Here is a 14,797-nt window from a genome sequence, read left to right as displayed (position 1 = left end):
CCAAAGGAGCCGACCAAAGACCCCCACCCCACCTGTGGGAGTGCCGAGTGCTGAGAGTGCTGGCGTGTGGGCAGCAGGGCCCCCGTGGGTGGCATCGCAGGAGTTAACAGAAGGAAGTTGCAAGGAGCTGGAGGTAGCGGTGGGAATCGAAAGCCGCCAGCCGTGAGTCGTGCTGTGCGCTTTACGAAGTCCGTACTTTTCTGCAGCTCCCGTGAGGAAGGTGTTACTGTTCCTGTTCCTGTACCCACTTTACAGATGATACGCTGAAGCGTAGCCAGCTGGAAAACGGGCCGTCAGTGCTGCATGGTTTTTTTCCCTACCAGTTTGGTAAACAGCATTCTGGGTTTGGCCTGCCCCTGAATTTTGTGTCTCTGAACTGTCCATTTTGGGGTTCAGTTGGGGATGAGAAGTGGGGGATGCAAAAGAGGCATGACGCTTCTTGTCGGCCTGACCACATGGGTTGGGAAGGGACTCAGGTGCCCGCGGGCACATGCCCGGGGGCCTGGATCCAACTCCACGTTCTGCCGGGGGTCTTCAGGCCACTCCATAGCACTGGAGGCCACCTCTCGAGCCCCTACAGTGTGAGCAGCCAGCCAGCTCCTGCCTGCTGGGCCCGCCTGGAACAGTGTCCTCTGAGAACCCTAGGCTGATAACCTGCCAGCAGAACTGGCGCACAATGTGCACGGCCTCCTGGGGCCTCCTGTTCAAAAAGCATATAAATCGCAAGACGTCGACAACAGCATTAAGCTGAGTGCAGGGCCCTCTGTGACACCAGCCCTGCCTGCTACCCGTCTCTGCTCAGGAGTGTTTGAGTTGTCGTTGGGCCTTTTGGAGACCATGGAACTTCAAAAGCCACCTTTTACTTTTATTCCAAGGACTGCTTTCTGTCTGATTGGTTTTCTCAAGTTGAAGTCGACCCGGGGCCTGAAAAGTCAGTGGGGCAGCCGCTGGAGCCCAAGGAAACGGTGACTTAGAGAGTCACAGGGGTGTAGGAGCTGAAAGGCCCTTCCCAGTTGGAAGGACCCAGGACAAAAGGTTGGGTGGGCACAGAGCCGGGAGTTGGCAGGGAACCGGTTTAGTGGCCCGGGCATGAAGACCCCTTTCTCTGTCAAGCAAACCCTCACAGAGAAACCTTGCGGAAAAGCAGTGTAAATGCCAGCTCCGGCCCACACCAAAGGGCCAGCCACTGGGAAGTGCAAAGGGGACTGGGAGAGTGAGGCCCCAGAACAGTCTGTGTAGGTCCCGGAACCCCAGAACCACCAGGGGCCCCTCAGCAAAGACCAGCCCAGAAGGGTCAGGGCATGCAGCCTCAGCTAAGGGCAGTTTCTACCTACAAATAAACGTAAGCTTTCTCCTGCATCCACGTAAATAAAATTGCGGTGAAGGCAGACTGCTGTTCATTTCCTCGGATGCCAGGCCCTTCCCTTTGGGTGCTCCCCTCCACTTAAATTCCACCTCCTGGGCTGCCATGTCTCACTGGTTGTGTGGACTGGGTCAGGGCCAGGAGGGGGCCATGGCATTTTAAAGGGTTCTCAGCGGGCATTTGGCGGTGGTGTGTGTGTGCTCTGATGGAGTAGGTGGGGTTGTGTGTGTGTGTGTGACGAGCAAATCGACCACAGCACAACTGTTTAAAGGTAAAAATATGGGAAGCTTAGAAAGAGATGGAGATACCGTGCTTCCCCGAAAATAAGACCGAGCCGGACCATCAGCTCTAATGCGTCTTTTGGAGCAAAAATTAATATAAGACCTGGTCTTATTTTACTATAAGACCGGGTGTAATATAATTTAACATAATTGATATAATTAATATAAATAATATAATATAATACTAGGTCTTACATTAATTTTTGCTCCTAAAGTCGCATTCGAGCTGATGGTCCGGCTAGGCCTTATTTTCAGGGAAACACGGTAGCAAGGTCCGAGCTCTGCACGGACAGTGAGGATAAAATCAGGAGGCAGATGATTGTGAAGGCGTCTGGGGCCCAGACCCACAGGAAAACAAGCACAAACCTTAAACAGGCTTTGTAAAAAGGCTTTCTGACATTTTTTTTTTTTTGTAATTTTTTAAATCCTAAAACATTCCACTCATCTGCTTCTGTGACAGAAGAAGAAAAAAAATTCCAGTGTTTAGCAAGTTATTTTTAAATTTTTCAGTTGAAAATTGCAGGTGAAGTTGTAGTCTTAAACACTTTAAAGAGATGATGTGTGTAAAGCACCCCCTTCCCTCTCCTTTCTCCCCTTTCAGGCTCTTTTAACCCCTCCATGCCCAGTGCAGGCTATATCCTTAAAAATCCAAGAATCAGACTAGAAGGTGTGGGCAGCGTGTCGGGGAGGATGACAGAGGCAGGGGACAGGTGGAGGAGGCCAAGCCCGTGAAGGTCACCCCCTGGGTGTCCTCCAAGCGGGCAGGCTCCTGATGGGCCGAGGGACCCCGTGCCCTCCCTGTGTGATCTCAGAGGAAAGGGTGGCATTCCTTGGCCTTCTAGATGCATCACTCCGGGCACACAGCTGTCTTCTCCCTGAGTTCTTACGTCGTCTCCCTCTGTGCATGTCTGTCTCTGCCTAAGCTTCCCCTTTTTATGACCCCAGTCCTTTGGGACTAAGGCCCACCCTGACGACCTCATCTTACACTGATCCCCTCTGTAAAGACCCTGTCTCCAGAGAAGGTCACGTTCGGAGGTCCTGGGGGTTAGGACTTCAGCATATCTTTTTCGGGGACACAATTCCACCCATAATAGGCCCCTTCAGGGTTTGTCACTGAGTCTTCTCGAGGTCTTCCCCAAAGCAGTGCATGGGGTGGGGGTAGGGGGTTAATTGTTTGCTCCTCACTGAGTTCCCCTCAGTGGATTTCAGAGAGGAGGAGAATGAGCAAGCTGTCTGTTTGGTCTAGAAGGATATACCCTGCTTGACAGGTATGACAGAGGCGTTTAGTATGACCGAGGCCAGCAGGACGGGCAGCATGATTTGTGGGGCCCAGTGAAAAATGGAAATGTGGGGCTCCTTCTTCAAAAAGTATTAAGAATGTCAGATAAACGCAATGTGGTCCATCCATACAATGGAATATTATTCAGCCTTAAAGAGGAAGGACATCCTGACACCTGCCACAACATGGATGAACCTGGAGGGCATGATGCTCAGTGAGATAAGCCAGACACAGAGGGACACACACTGTGTGATTCCCTTTATATGAGATGCCAAGAGGAGTCAGATTCACAGTGACAAAGAATGGTGGTGCCAGGGGCTGGGGGAGGGGAGGGCAGTGAGTGTTTAATGGGGACAGAGTGTCAGTTTGGGAAGATGAGGAAGTTGTGGAGATGGATGGTGGTGATGGTTGTATGACAATGTGAATGTGCTGACCGCCACTGAGCTGTTTAAGATGGTAAATGAAAAATGGTTAAGATGGTAAATTTTATGTTATTTATGTGTATTTTACCACAATAAAATCTTTAAAAATAAAGTTTAAACAATTTATTAAGAATTTCAAGATGGCAGCAGCAGAGTGTGAAACCAAGCCGGGGCCTTGTGTGTCTACATGGGTCGCTTGCCCAGGAGGCCGCCCCTGGGGCCTGACGCCCTGTCTCACACCAGCTGCTGTGTGCAGCCAGCAGCCTCCCAGTGGAGCCAAGACTCCCTCGCCCTGGTGATCAGGTGGGGAGAAACCTGCTCCCCACAGCTGGTGTTTACAGCAGTGAGGCGTGTCCGGTCTAGGTCTGTGAGTGTGAAAATCCACAGTGTGTTTGCAGGCCAGCGGTACTCAGGGCAAAGAGAAGCAAGATGGATGGTGATCGTGTTCCAAGGACAGAATCCTGGCTTCCATCCTGCCACAGTCTGGGTGTGTCAGGTGGAGGACTGCCCCTCCTGGGGTCCTTCCAAACCTGGCAGGGGGGCTCTGTGCACTTGGCCTGAAGTGGGGAGCAGGTCAGCCCTGGTTCTGAGCCCCTGAAGACAGGAAGCCCGCAGCCCAGCACAGCTCTAGCTGCTGGAGGAGTCAGTTCCCTTTGGATGGTATGTCCAGGACTGCGCACAGCCGTCGTGGATCTGCTCTCTCATTACATAGGACCGTTTCTGTCATCTGGCTGGCTGGCTGGCTGCTGTGCTACCTGCGTATCCCCTGCCAACATCCCCAGCCCTACCTGCCCTCCCCTCCACCACACACACACACACACACACACACACACACACACACTCTGCTCTCATGCTCTCGCTGTCAGGACGAAGTGTGCTTTCCTCACCTATCACGCACACATCACCTACCCCGCGTCCTTCCCTCCCCACACTCCCACAGCTCACTCCAGAGTCTACTGAACTCCTGGCCCTCACAGAAGGTAGAAGGGCCTGGGCCACTTGTGCTCTCCCCACAGTTCACTCGCCCTCCATCTCTATCCTTTTAACCATTCTCTTATTCCGCCCACACATATTCACTATGTAAAACATTTTAGGGCAGTTCGTCCATCAACACATGAATATAAACAAATTGTGGTCCATCCACACTCTGGAATATTACTCGGCCGTGAAAAGGACTAAAGCGCTGACACTTGCTACAACGTGGACGGACCTTGAACACACGGTACTCAGTGAGAGAAGCCGGACACACAAGGCCACACAGTGTGTGAATCCACTTATGGGAAACGTCCAGAATAGCTAGATTGCATAGAAAGCAGATTAGTCATTGCCAGGGGCTGGAGGTGGTCGGGAGGAATGAGGAGCAACTGCTTAGTGGGCATTGGTTTCCTTTTGGGGTGATGAAAATGTTTTGGAAGTAGATAGACGTGGTGAGTGTACACAAGGCCACTGAATTGTTCACTTTAAAATGGTGAATTTCGGTTATGTGAATTTCACTTCAATTTAAAAACAAAAATCTTAGGGGTGTAACTGCCCAGAGTTTGGCGTGACCAGTTGAGCTGATCATAGGCGCTGAGCTCTGTGGTGTTTCCCTTCAGTGCTGCAGCCTGCCAAATGGGTCAGCTCACACGGGGTTTGAGTCTGTCCACAAACTCTTCCACCAGACATTACCAGGGGACGTATGCATGACTTTGCCAGGCCAGCTTAAACAATGGCAACTTACCATGTCATAGCTCCTTTGCCTCACCCGGATCTCCGCCTTCAGGTGGCGTCTCCCCTGTGTGCACATCTGCGTCCAAATACACCCTTTTTATAAGGACAACAGTCATATTGGATTTGGGGTCCTCCCTATTCTAGTGTGACCTCATCTTATCTAATTCCATCTGCAATGACCCTGTTCCCCAATAAGGTCACATTCTGAGGAACTGGGGGAAACCTATGAATTTTGCGGGACAGAATTCAACCCATAGCAATCTCCTGTGTGCCAGCTCTGAGAGTGCAAAGATCAGCCAAAAGGACACTGTCCCTGTCCTCACGGAGCACGTGCCATACTGGTCAAGGTTGTCCACAGTGAGACACAGGATTCGAGGATTCAAGCAGCCGTGTTTAGAAAGGTGGAAAGCGATCTGACATTGTTTCGACATCCAAAGGCATCCTCAGTGGGCTCATCTCCTTGCCCAGGGTCTAAACCAAATAGGGTGCTGTCGAAGTCACCTAGTGTACGTCCAGCTGTGTACCAGCCATGCACGGTAGAACCACGTATTGCTTCACAACAAATCAGAAATTTTAAAAGAGGCAAAACCCAAAACCTCATCCTTCACCACAGATTGTTAGAGAAGCGCTGGTCTTGTGAGAAAGACACATGTCCATTATTAACTAATGGCCGGGAGGGCGAGCCACACACAGCCCCGGCAGCCCTGTATTGTCAGCTTGGACCCCACGCTGGGTCCCGGCAATTCCCTCCACCCCTTCATTCCAGAGAAGTCTCAAAGGCAGAGGACTTTGGGGGGGCGGGATAAAGGGGTGTCCCAGCATTGAGGAACCCAACTTCCCACTTCCTCCGTGTCTTAGAACCTGCCTTTCCCCACTGGGATGGTGACTCCTGGCCTCCAGTCCTGCCCCAGCCTTCCTGTCTGCCCCTTGGCAATGCTGCGTCTTCTCCTTGCATACTAACCGTGTCTGTCATTTTCTGTATTCTGGTGCTTTGATATCTTAGGGTCTTGTACGAATCAACCAATCCAGAACCCACAAACCCACCACCTTAGTTATCAGGCTCTCACACTCAGGGCTACTATCTCTCTGCCCTGGTCACCCCAGGGCAGGTGCCAGACAACTACAGACAGCCCCTATGCCCCCGAGCTGAAATTATTCATATGAGCGAGGCTTTCTGGCTTCCTAGCCACCCAGCTCTCCTCCCTCAAGCTGCCTATGTGCATCCCTCCAGAAACACGGCACAGTCACACCAATCTACCTATCTATGTCATAAGGTATTTAAAGCAGGGGGGTGAGGCCCCCAGATCTGTGTTTGAAGCCCACCCGAATACTGAGAGAAGAATGGCTCTCTGCACTTAGAGCTCCGTGAATTTCAGAAATTGTTGGCCTGTGTCACTTAGCAAATACTTTCAGGTTCATCCCTGTTGTAGCATGTCTTAGAGCTTTATTTCTTTTTATGGCTGAATAGCTATTCCATTTTAAGGATAGAGCACATTTTGCTTGTCCACTCATCCATCAGTGGACACTTGGGTGGCTTCCACCTTTGGCTATTGTGGATACTGCTGCGTGAACGTGGGTGTGCAAATATCTTTCAGTCCCACTTTTTTTTTTCTCTCTTCTCCCTACCCTGTCTCCCCTTCCTGGGTCATGATAACAGAAGAGGAGTTGATAATGGCACCCAAGACTGAAGAGACAGACTCTAGCATGAGAAGGCCCAAGAAATACGCTAAAAATTTGCCCCATTGTGACTTTCATGGGTCCCATCCTCCATTAAAAAATAATTAAAAATGGTACTTTACAACTGAGTTGGCCTAGAAATGAATATAACTCAGACTAGATTATATGTTTTTTCTTTCTAACTTTAAAATAAATGGAAGCATTTGCAAGGGCCCTCAAAGCACTTACTAGATAGGCCAGCCTGGCTAACAGGTCAGCCTGGTGTCTTGCAAGGTCTGATCATCTTATAAGCCATGTAAGCCCCTCCCTGACATTTCCACAGGCCTTTGCACTGGAACATCCCTCCCCCACCCCCTGCTTGAACCCTCCCTTCCTGCAGAAAGCCTTTGAGAGTCCAGCTGCCCTTTAGAGCTTCTCAAACACCTCTGTTTTCCAATGGTAACACTTGAGTGGCTTAGCCCGGGAGGCTCTCAATTCCTTGCCCAGAAGAAGGGGAAGCATGCTGCTGACTTCACAGATCTGAAGGAGAATTCAGGGCCTGCTACGTGCACAGCCTTTGCTTCCACATCGCCCTGCCCACACTCAGGGGTCTGTTCTGAGAGCTGGGACAAAGGCTCTGCCCCATCCGCGGCCAGCCAGACTCTCTTTCTGACACTAGCCGTGTGGCTGTGGGCAACTTCCTTCCCCTCTGCCAGCTTTGGGTGCCTGTGTGCAAGAAGCTCATGATAGCACCCACCGCCAGGGCGGTGGAATGGTGCTAAATGTGATCCCGCTTCCTGGGGCCCAGCACGCTGTCTGGAGCAGAGGAGGTGCGGCACCCATGCCAGCAGCTATTCTTACACCTCGGGAAGGAGAACAGGACATGGAGGAGAGACAGCCTGGCAGAAGAGGGAGCGGAGTGGGAAGGAAGCCAGGCAGAAGGCAGACGGATGGCGGAGGCCTGTGGGCAACAGAAGCTGGGAGAGGACAGGGGCTCTGAGCCCGAGGGGAAATGCAGACGGCCTGTTGTCTGAGTTTGCAGAGCCTGCCCTAACATTGTCTCTCAGGCTGGGCAGCTTATATGACGTGGATTCTCTCCCAGTGCTGGCAGCTGGAAGTTCTCCATCAAGGTGTCGGCAGGGTCGGTTTCTCCTGAGGCCTCCCTCCTTGGCCTGGAGATGCCGTCTTCTCCGTGTCCTCACGTGGGCTTCCCTCTGTGCGTGTCTGTGTCCTCACCCCCTCTTCTTATCAGGACACCAGTCACCTTGGACTAGGACCCACCCTGATGACCTCGTTTTAACTTGGTTACCTCTTTAAAGACCCTATCTCCTAATACGGTCACATTCTGAGGTGCTGGGGCTTAGGCCTTCAACACATGGCTTTGGAGGGATACCATTCAGCCCTTACAGCGTTGAGGGGGGTCTCTGGGAGAAGGGGAGCAGGAAGAGCACTAGTCTGGAGGCCACAGACTTCTTTTGCTAAGGACGTAGCTTTGTCCTAATCCAGTTGTTCTGAGGCCTAGCTGCATGGTTAGCTGCCCGCCTCCCGCATTCAGGTTCTTTATAGCCACAAAGCGCCCAAGTAAACCAGTATATGAAGCACTTGGCACACGGCCTGGCCTAGTAAGAGCTTGATGAATTGTAGCTATTATTGTTATTAAGATTATTTTGTTGGTGATATTAATACTAGAAAAAAATATCATTTTGATCACAAAGATGAAGAACCTGATGATATAATGATAAACATTACCATAAAATTGGAGACCTGGCCTTATTAAATGTATATGCTTCATAAAATTTAATAACCAAATGAAAAAATGTTAGGAATAGAAGAAATTGACAGAAACATAATCACAGTGAGAATTGGATATTGTCCTATGGCATACTGAGTGTATAAAAAAGAAATAACTGATCCAGCAATCGTACTCCTTGGTACTTATCCATATGAAGTGAAAACTCATACAAAAACCTGCATACATTGAAACCTATGTAGTTTTGTTGACCATTGTCACCCCAATAAATTTTAATAATAAAAAAAACCTGCACACAGATGTTTATAGCAGCTTTATTCATAATTACCAAAACGTGGAAGCAATCAAGATGTCCTTCAGCAGGTGCTGGGCAAATGAACTCTGGTCCATCCAGACTATGGAATATTATTCAGCTCTGAAAATAAATGAGCCATCACGTCATGAAAAGACATGGAGGAACCCTACATGCATTTTACTAAGTGAAAGAAGCCAATCTGAAAATCCTACACAATGGATGATTCCAACGGGATGACATTCTGGAAAAGACAAAACTATGGAGACAGTAAAAGGATCAGTGGCTGCCAGGAGTTCGGGGCGGGGGACGGAGTGATGAATAAGGAGAGCACAGAGGATTTGGGGGCAGTAAAACTACTCTGTATGATGGCTATGTCATTAAATAGTTGTCAACCCCATAGAACGTACAGCACAAAGAGTGACCCCCAATGTCAACTATGGACTTGGGTAATAATAATAACGTGTCAACGTAGGTTCATCCGTTATAACAAGTGCACCACTCTAATGCCGTATTGATAGCGGGGGAGGCTGGTGGAGCGCAGGGGTCTATGGGAAATCTGTGTTTACGCTCAGTTTTGCTGTGAACCTAAAATTGCTCTAAAAAATAATTTTCTATTTAACAAAAAGAAGAATGCTCACGAATTGTTTCTTACATTAATACCTATATTGAGAACCCAGTACTGTTTAGTGAAGAGACTACATTAAATCTATGCGTCTGTTCATAAAAAAAAATAGTGACACAGAGGATGGACACGCTAAACGTCATAAAATAATTTGTATACCAAAATTTACACCTTACAAATAATTAACAGGCCTTTTAAAAAGTAAACAGAGTTCGCATACACCCCACACCATTTCCCCATTTGTAACATCTTAGGTCAGTACAAGGTTTTATGACAATCAACAAACCAAGACTGATACATTATCATTAACTAAAGCCCATTCTTTGTTCAGATTTCCTCAAAACTTCCCTAGTGTTTTTTCTGTGCCCCCAGACCCCATATGACATTTCATCATCACATCTCCTTCGGCTCCTCTTGTCTGGCACAGTCTCTCAGGCTGTCCTTGTTTCTGAGGACCTTGACACCAAGGAGGAAGACTGGTCAGGAATTTCATAGACTCTCTGTCAGTGGGGACCTGTCTGAGGTTTTTCTCACGGATAGACTGCGGTGATGGGTTTTGAGAGGAAGATCCCAGAGGTGAAGGGCCCTCCTCATCGTATCACATCCTGTCAGGAGTACATACTGTCAACATGACTTAATTGCAGGTAACACGAGACTTTTCTTTCTTGAAGTTTGCAAGGAATGGTAACAAAAAATGATATCACACATAGGCCAAGAAGGAAATCTCTAAGCGCAAAAGATAGAACCTGCCCAGGTCCCAGGTTCTGTTATGGCACAACTATAACAAATAAAGCTGGAGTGATCCCTGAGTCCCAAGTCTTGACCTCCCCAGGCCATACAAGCAAATCACTCTAACACGTATGAAGAGTGTGGGTGGGGGGTAGCCTTTAAAGTGCCCCTCCATGTGCCCCACCTCCTATATTCATGCTCCTATCTGATCCTATCCCCTTGAATGTAGGCAGGCCCTAGTGAGTCCATTTTAACTCCCAGAGTATGACAGTTGAGATGGGTCGTCACAGCCGGCATTAGGTTACAGAAGACTGACTCTGTCTTGCTGGCCCCCTGTTGCACCTTCAATGGAAGCCAGCTGCCATGTTGGAAGCTGCCATATGCCCATGTGGCAAAGAACTGAGGGTCACCAGCCAAGTCAGTGAGAAACTGAGGCCCTTCATCCAACAGCCAGCAAGGAACTGAGATCTTGGAGCAGAACCTCCCCCCGTTGGGACTTGAAAAGAATATAGCTCCACCTGACACCTTGATGACAAACTTATAGGGTACCTGAACCAGAGGACCAGCTGGGTGGCCCCCAGATTCCTGACACGTAAAAAGTGTGAAAGCACAAATACCTGTTTTAAGCCATTACGTTTTCTGGGTGCTTCTTACAAAAGTACCCCAGGGCCCCACAGAAATCCTTTGACCCGTCCACCATGTGAGGTTTGGTGAGGTATAATTGCTATACAAACCCTGTGTTTCATACATTTCTGTGTATATTTAATGTAGAGTATTGTATACAATTTAATGTAAACATTTTAATGTATACAATTTGATGAGTTTGGACATATACATACACCTGTGACTCCACTGTCACAATCAAGGTAACACACATATCCATCATCTCCAAAGTTCCCTAGTATCCCTTTGTTTCGTGGGTTTTTTTGAGGAAGTGGGGGGTAAAGAACACGTGAGGCGAGGTCTACCCTCTTAACAAAATGTTAAGTGCACAATGCAGTGTTGTTAACTAGAGGTGCTATGTTGCACAGCAGAACTCTCTAGAACTTACTCGTCTTGCACATCCGAAACTATACTCATTGAACATCACCCATGGAACATTCTTGGAAAAATTTGAAACTACTCATGCTGAACCAATCAGTCAACTTCAGAATGTGGGACATTTTTATAAGACAATAGGATTTCAAAATCATCAACCTCAAAGAAAATCAAGGGGACTTTTCTAGGTAAAGGAAACTGAGAGAAGTGATAACCAAGTGTGAGAAGTGAAACTTGATTGAACCCTAGATTTTGTTTTAAAGATCTATAAAGAAAATTGGGGAAAGAATAGCAGTTTTATTTGATTTAATTTGAATGATTTAATCAATGGTAATGACTGTCTTGGCATGATAATAGCATTGTGGTCTCGTAGGTAATGCCCTTAGGAGACACATGGTTAAGTGTTGAAGGGGAAGCATCACGATGTCTGCAACTCTCTTCCAAATGTTTTAGCAAAACAAACAGATTTTTTGTAAAGATGCTCCTCCACTTACGACAGGTTATGTCCCGATAAACCCATCATAAATTAAGGATGCCGCAAGTGGAAAACGCATCTGATACACTCACCTACCGAACACCACAGGTAGCCCAGCCTCCGTAAAAGTGCTCAGACACTGCTGGGCACAGTTGTCTCACTGCTGCCACTGCTCAGCGTCATGGGAGAGTATCGCACTGCCTGTCGCTAGCCCGGGAAAAGATCCAAATTCCAAATTCGAAGTACGGTTTCTACTAAATGTGTATGGCTTTCGCACCATTGTAAAGTCGAAAAATCCTAAGTTGGACCATCATAAGTTGAGAACCATCTGTGTATATTTTTATACATATTTGTTTGTTTGGATATATATATATAAATATATATATAGCCATATAATATATATAATATATAATATATATAGTGCACTATATATATATAGTACCAAAAAATGTGTACACATTTTAAGAAAGGAAAACTGTATTAAAATTGTAATACTCAATATATGTATACCAATAACAGAGATGAATACAAGTCACGTTTGACTTCTGCAATTACAAGAGGTGCTCGAAGTGGTTACCATCAGTGTAATTTTAATATAGTTTTTTCCTTTCTTAAAATGTGTATACATTTTTTGACACCCCCTGTATGTATGTATGTATGTATGTATGTATGTATACACACATACACAGGCACACATGCATGCAGTCTGACAATTAAGTTCGCAAACTTGTTGCAATGATGTGACTAACCTTTTTTGATATCAGAGGGATTATTCATTATGAATTTGAACCAACTAGATAAACAGTTAACCAAGTTTACTATTGGAAGTGCTGAAAAGGCTGCGCAGAAAAGTTAGACAACCTGAACTTTTCGCCAACAATTTATGGCTCTTGCATCACGACAATGCACCAGTTCACGGCACTGTCTGTGAGGGAGTTTTTAGCCAGGAAACAAATAACTGTATTGGAACACCCTCCCTACTCACTTGATCTGGCCCCCAATGACTTCTTTCTTTACTCAAAGATAAAGGAAACATTGCAAGGAAGACATTTTGATGACATTCAGGACATCAAGGGTAATACGACGACAGCTCTGATGGCCATTCCAGAAAAAGAGTTCCAAAATTGCTTTGAAGGGTGGACCAGGCGAAGCGTCCGTGCACAGCTTCCCAAGAGGAGGACTTGGAAGGTGGCCGTAGTGATATTCAGCAATGAGGTGTGGAGCACTTTTTCTAGGATGAGTTCAGACCTCGTATGTATATTAGAGAGAGAATGCTACAGCAAGTGAGGCAAAATGAATCTACATGAAGAGTATATAAGTTTTGATTATAGTATTCTTGCAACTTTTTTGCAGCTTTGAAGCTTTTCAAAATAAAAAGTTGATGGGCCGGCCTGGCGGCTCAGGCGGTTAGAGCTCCATGCTCCTAACTCCGAAGGCTGCCAGTTCGATTCCCACATGGGCCAGTGGGCTCTCAACCACAAGGTTGCCAGTTCAATTTCTTGACTCCCTCAAGGGATGGTGGGCTCTGCCCCCTGCAACTAAGATTGAACACGGCACCTTGAGCTGAGCTGCTGCTGAGCTCCCGGATGGCTCAGTTGGTTGGAGCGCGTCCTCTCAACCACAAGGTTGCCGGTTTGACTCCCGCAAGGGATGGTGGGCTGCGCCCCCTGCAACTAGCAACAGCAACTGGACCTGGAGCTGAGCTGCGCCCGACACAACTAAGACTGAAAGGACAACAACTTGAAGCTGAACGGCACCCTCCACAACTAAGATTGAAAGGACAACAACTTGACTTGGAAAACAGGCCTGGAAGTACACACTGTTCCCCAATAAAGTCCTGTTCCCCTTCCCCAATAAAATCTTTAAAAATAAATAAATAAATAAATAAAAATAAAAAGTTGGGAAAAACAAACAATCAAACCACCCTCACTCTTCCACACTTGTTTCTCCAAGCTGTCGTCATTCACCTTTCGCTCACAGCAGATATTCCTCAGAGGAGTCTCTGGGCACTCCCTCTATGTGCTGATTAATTGTTTAATAACTGTCCCTCCAAACAAACCAAAAAGCTCCTGACCTATAGTGTTTGTCAATTCCTGTGGTGTAAATACTCCCACTATGGCCAATTTCAAACTACTGATGTGGTGTCTTTAAACACAGACTCAGTATGCAGTGCAGCAGCTCATATCATATAGTATTTCCAGAGCACAGATGTGATATATGTGAATAACCTCAGCAGCACAGATAGTAACATGTAGTAAAATAATTAGGAAGTGTTGAGTTTTGAGTATTTATTACCTTTGTCTTAATATAATCCATTTGATCATAAGGTTATACAATCCATTTTTAAATAATGGCTGTGTTTAGCAACTGGCTCAAAATTCCTAAAAATTTGACAGTTGGCTTTCACCAGCCAGTACACACTGGCTCCAACACACCCCTGTAAAAAAAAAAATCTCAACCCACTGAAATCTGACTTCCACAGACACCATTCAACCCAAACCCTCTTGCTTGTCCCCCCAAGCCCTCAATATTGTAAAATGCAAAAATGACGGATACAGTTCTGGCCTCACCTGTCTTGCCTGAGCCCTCTGCAGCATTCAACACTGATTACTCCATCGCCTTCTCCAAGGCCCTCCAGGTTCTCTTCCTACCTGTTGACCAGTCCTGTCCAGTCTCCTTTAAAGGCTCTTCATCCTCAACTTTACCTTTGGGCCTTTGATGTGCCTGTTTGACACATTCTTCTTGGGTGCCCTTGTCCACCTCCATGGTCCCAACTGATAGGTCGGCCGATAAAGGACCGTGTATGGTCAGGCACGTTAAGAAAGTTTATTAAGAGAAAGTCTGTCGGGCTGAGCAAAGATGGCTATAGCCCAGGCTGCCTGTCTAAAGGAGATTTGTAGCCCCAAGGGAGGGGGTGAGGAGGGTTATGTAGGGGCGGTGCTGACAGGGTAGCATTGTTTGAGCAGAAAATGCTCACTGCCTGTAAGCCAGTAGCTGGTTTGTGGCGTTTTCTGTTATCGCAAGTTTGGCTCTGTCTGCAGGTGCAGGCTAACAGATATTTTGTTGTTTTCTTGCAGACATGGCTCTGTCTGCAAGTGAAGGTGTCTGAGACCTAACATTCAGAGACCTAACATTAAGTCAAGGTCTCTAACATTCAGAGACCTAACACCAACTACA

This window comes from Rhinolophus ferrumequinum, chromosome 18, assembly GCF_004115265.2.
Source record: "Rhinolophus ferrumequinum isolate MPI-CBG mRhiFer1 chromosome 18, mRhiFer1_v1.p, whole genome shotgun sequence".
Taxonomy (NCBI): domain Eukaryota; kingdom Metazoa; phylum Chordata; class Mammalia; order Chiroptera; family Rhinolophidae; genus Rhinolophus; species Rhinolophus ferrumequinum.
The sequence above is the reverse complement of the archived record's forward strand: the minus strand, read 5'-3'. Positions refer to the sequence as shown.